This window comes from Oncorhynchus kisutch, linkage group LG29 (genome assembly GCF_002021735.2).
Source record: "Oncorhynchus kisutch isolate 150728-3 linkage group LG29, Okis_V2, whole genome shotgun sequence".
NCBI lineage: Eukaryota > Metazoa > Chordata > Actinopteri > Salmoniformes > Salmonidae > Oncorhynchus > Oncorhynchus kisutch.
Genome location: NC_034202.2, coordinates 2,738,081 through 2,742,933, shown reverse-complemented (window position 1 = coordinate 2,742,933; position 4,853 = coordinate 2,738,081).

Sequence of the window (4,853 nt, the reverse complement as noted above, 5' to 3'; positions counted from 1 at the left end):
TAGTGGTCCTAAAACGGAGCCTTGAGGAACACCGACTATTACAGTTGATTTGTCAGAGAACAAACCATCCACAGAGAGAAACTGATATATTTCCGACAGATAAGATCTAAACCAGGCCAGAACTTGTCCGTGTAGACCAATTTGGGTTTCCAATCTCTCCAAAAGAATGTGGTGATCGATTATTTCAAAAGCAACACTAAGGTCAAGTAGCACGAGGACAGATGCAGAGCCTCGGTCGGACACCATTTAAAGGTAATTTACCACCTTCACAAGTCTAGTCTCAGTACTATTATGGGGTCTAAAACCAGACTGAAGTGTTTAGTATACATTGTTTGTCTTTAGGAAGGCAGTGAGTTGCTGTGCAACAGCTTTTTCAAAATGTTTTGAGAGAAATGGGAGATTTGATATAGACCGATTAGTGTTTTATATTTTCTGCGTCAAGGTTTGGCTTTTTCAAGAGAGGCTTTATTACTGCCACTTTTAGTGAGTTTGTCAGGATAGTCTCATCAGGATGCATCTGCTTCTCTTTCACCGCCGCTTCCTCTTTCGAGTCCCAGGGATTAGGGCCTGGTCCAGAGTGAGCAGAATGTCCAGAGCTGCTGATTTGTTGAAGTAGACATTTTCATCCAATTTAAGGTTAGTGATCACTGTTCTGATGTCCAGGAGCTGTTTTCAGTGATAGGAAATGATGGAAGTTAAGATCATAAAAAACATGCAGAATTGGTCAGGAGCCCGTAAGACGGCTGCTATTTACTGCAGTGGCATCTTCAATTCTTGTTCAATATTGAATGACATCTCACTCCCCAGGGTGCAATTGATAGGTTTCTCACATCTTCCTTGTTTTCTTTCAGTCACTTATCTTTCCCACTAGTTTTCGCAGTCTTCATCAACAACTGAGGCGTACTACAGAAGAGTCTGCACTTTCTTTTCTAACGACTTTGCTGACTTTAACTGAATGATAAACAGACAAGAGTTACCATGGTAAAGCATAGATTAACGGTCAGAGGGCAGCCACAGACATGCTGTATATTGAAAAGGGAGCATGCCGATGCTCCTTAAAAAAACCTGTCAATTGAGAAAGAAATATGTTTTAAAGCAACGCTGACAGCTCCACTTTGAGAGATACTACTGAGTGTTATCTAGTGATCATCAGTGATATGTTGTGCACTTGAGTGAGGACCCAAAAGCGATTTAACAAAAACAGAGTCCTTTAATGTAAAAACACAGGGAAGACATAGATCCTCTTCAGATGTAGAAAATGGCAAAATAGACAACCCTCAGAGAGGGCGACAAATGAAACAGAAAGTCCTTCTGATATTTACTAAAGAGTCCCCTTCTTAGCAGCAGAGGAGAATAGCTGGGTTGCGGCGACAGACTGCTGGTCTCTCTGGGTAGGCGCGGGTCGTAGCGGACAGAGGTACCTGATCACACGTAGCATCAGAAGAACAGGCAGATTCCAACAGGATGGGACAAGGGTGAAGCAAACAAGACGATAGTTTGGTTCTGGCATGAGAAACTCAAACGAGAATCTGACAAGGAAAGAAGCAGGAACAGAGAGAGAAATAGAGACCTAATCAGAGGGAAAAAAGGGAACAGGTGGGAAAAGGGTGAACGAGGTAGTTAGAGGAGATGAGGAACAGCTGGAGGAGGAGAGAAAGAGAAGGTAGCCTAATACGACCAGCAGAGGGAGACAGAGTGAAGAGAAAGAACAGGAACAAGACATAATATGACAAGACATGACAGTACCCCCCCACTCACCGAGCGCCTCCTGGCGCACTCGAGGAGGAAACCTGGCGGCAACGGAGGAAATCATCGATCAGCGAACGGTCCAGCACGTCCCGAGAGGGAACCCAACTCCTTTCCTCAGGACCATACCCCTCCCAATCTACTAGGTACTGATGACCACGGCCCCGAGGACGCATGTCCAAAATCTTACGGACCCTGTAGATAGGTGCGCCCTCGACAAGGATGGGGGGGGGGAGACGAGCGGGGGCGCGAAGAACGGGCTTAACACAGGAGACATGGAAGACCGGGTGGACGCGACGAAGATATCGCGGGAGAAGAAGTCGCACTGCGACAGGATTAATGATCTGAGAAATACGGAACGGACCAATGAACCGCGGGGTCAACTTGCGAGAAGCTGTCTTAAGGGGAAGGTTTTGAGTGGAGAGCCATACTCTCTGACCGCGACAATATCTAGGACTCTTAGTTCTACGCTTATTAGCGGCTCTCACAGTCTGCGCCCTATAACGGCAAAGTGCAGACCTGACCCTCTTCCAAGTGCGCTCACAACGTTGGACAAAAGCCTGAGCGGAGGGGACGCAGGACTCGGCGAGCTGAGACGAGAACAGCGGAGGCTGGTACCCGAGGCTACTCTGAAAAGGAGATAGACCGGTCGCAGACGAAGGAAGCGAGTTGTGGGCGTATTCTGCCCAGGGGAGCTGTTCTGACCAAGACGCAGGGTTACGAAAAGAAAGACTGCGTAAGATGCGACCAATAGTCTGATTGGCCCGTTCTGCTTGACCGTTAGACTGAGGGTGAAAGCCGGAAGAGAGACTGACGGAAGCTCCAATCAATCGGCAAAACTCCCTCCAAAATTGAGACGTGAATTGCGGACCCCTGTCCGAAACGACGTCTGACGGAAGGCCATGAATTCTGAAAACATTCTCGATGATGATTTGTGCCGTTTCTAACTTGGCAGAGTGAGCCCACTGAAGAACGGCCAGACGAGTAGGAACGGGAACGAAAAGAAGGTTCCTAGGACAAGCGCGCGGCGACGGAGTGTGAGTGAGTGCTTGCTTTACCTGCCTCTCAATTCCCCAGACAGTCAACCCGACAACACGCCCCTCAGGGAGAATCCCCTCGGGGTCGGTGGAGACTACTGAAGAACTGAAGAGACGAGATAAAGCATCAGGCTTGGTGTTCTTAGAGCCCGGACGATAAGAAATTACGAACTCGAAACGAGCGAAAAACAGCGCCCAACGAGCCTGACGCGCATTAAGTCGTTTGGCAGAACGGATGTACTCAAGGTTCCTATGGTCAGTCCAAACGACAAAAGGAACGGTCGCCCCCTCCAACCACTGTCGCCATTCGCCTAGGGCTAAGCGGTTTCCCACATCATAGTTACGTTCCGACGGCGACAGCCGATGAGAAAAATACGCGCAAGGGTGGACCTTGTCGTCAGAGAGGGAGCGCTGAGAAAGAATGGCTCCCACGCCCACCTCTGACGCGTCAACCTCGACAACGAACTGTCTAGAGACGTCAGGTGTAACAAGGATAGGTGCGGATGTAAAGCGATTCTTGAGAAGATCAAAAGCTCCCTGGGCGGAATCGGACCACTTAAAGCACGTCTTGACAGAAGTAAGGGCTGTGAGGGGAGCTGCCACCTGACCGAAATTACGGATGAAACGACGATAGAAATTCGCGAAGCCGAGAAAGCGCTGCAGCTCGACGCGTGACTTAGGAACGGGCCAATCAATGACAGCTTGGACCTTAGCGGGATCCATCTTAATGCCTTCAGCGGAAATAACAGAACCGAGAAATGTGACGGAGGAGGCATGAAAAGTGCACTTCTCAGCCTTCACATAAAGACAATTCTCTAAAAGGCGCTGGAGGACACGTCGAACGTGCTGAACATGAATCTGGAGTGACGGTGAAAAAAATCTGGATATCGTCAGGGTAGACACAAAACAAAGATGTTCAGCATGTCTCTCAGGACGTCATTTACTAATACCTGAAAGACAGCTGGAGCGTTTGCAAGGCCGAAAGGAAGAACCCGGTATTCAAAGTGCCCTAACGGAGTGTTAAACGCCGTTTTCCACTCGTCCCCCTCCCTGACGCGCACGAGATGGTAAGCGTTACGAAGGTCCAACTTAGTGAAAAACCTGGCTCCCTGCAGGATCTCGAAGGCTGAAGACATAAGAGGAAGCGGATAACGATTCTTAACTGTTATGTCATTCAGCCCTCGATAATCTATGCAGGGGCGCAGGGACCCGTCCTTCTTCTTAACAAAAAAAAACCCTGCTCCGGCGGGAGAGGAGGAGGGGACTATGGTACCGGCGTCGAGAGCTACAGACAAATAATCTTCGAGAGCCTTACGTTCGGGAGCCGACAGAGAGTATAGTCTACCCCGGGGGGGGGGTGGTTCCTGGAAGGAGATCAATACTACAATCATACGACCGGTGCGGAGGAAGAGAGGTGGCCCTGGACCGACTGAACACCGTGCGCAGATCGTGATATTCCTCCGGCACCCTCGTCAAATCACCAGGCTCCTCCTGTGAAGAAGAGACAGAGGAAACAGGAGGGATAGCAGACATTAAACATTTCACATGACAAGAGACGTTCCAGGAGAGGATAGAATTACTAGACCAATTAATAGAAGGATTATGACAAACTAGCCAGGGATGACCCAAAACAACAGGTGTAAAAGGTGAACGAAAAATTTAAAAAGAAATGGTTTCGCTATGATTACCAGAGACAGTGAGGGTTAAAGGTAGCGTTTCACGCTGAATCCCGGGGAGAGGACTCCCATCCAGAGCGAACAAGGCCGTGGGCTCCTTTAACTGTCTGAGAGGAATGTCATGTTCCCGAGCCCAGGTCTCGTCCATAAAGCAGCCCTCCGCCCCAGAGTCTATCAAGGCGCTGCAGGAAGCTGACGAACCGGTCCAGCGTAGATGGGCCGACAAGGTAGTGCAGGATCTTGAAGGAGAGACCAGAGTAGTAGCGCTCACCAGTAGCCCTCCTCTTACTGATGAGCTCTGGCTTTTACTGGACATGAAGTGACAAAATGACCAGCGGAACCGCAATAGAGACCGAGGCGGTTGGTGATTCTCCGTTCTCTCTCCTTAGTCGAG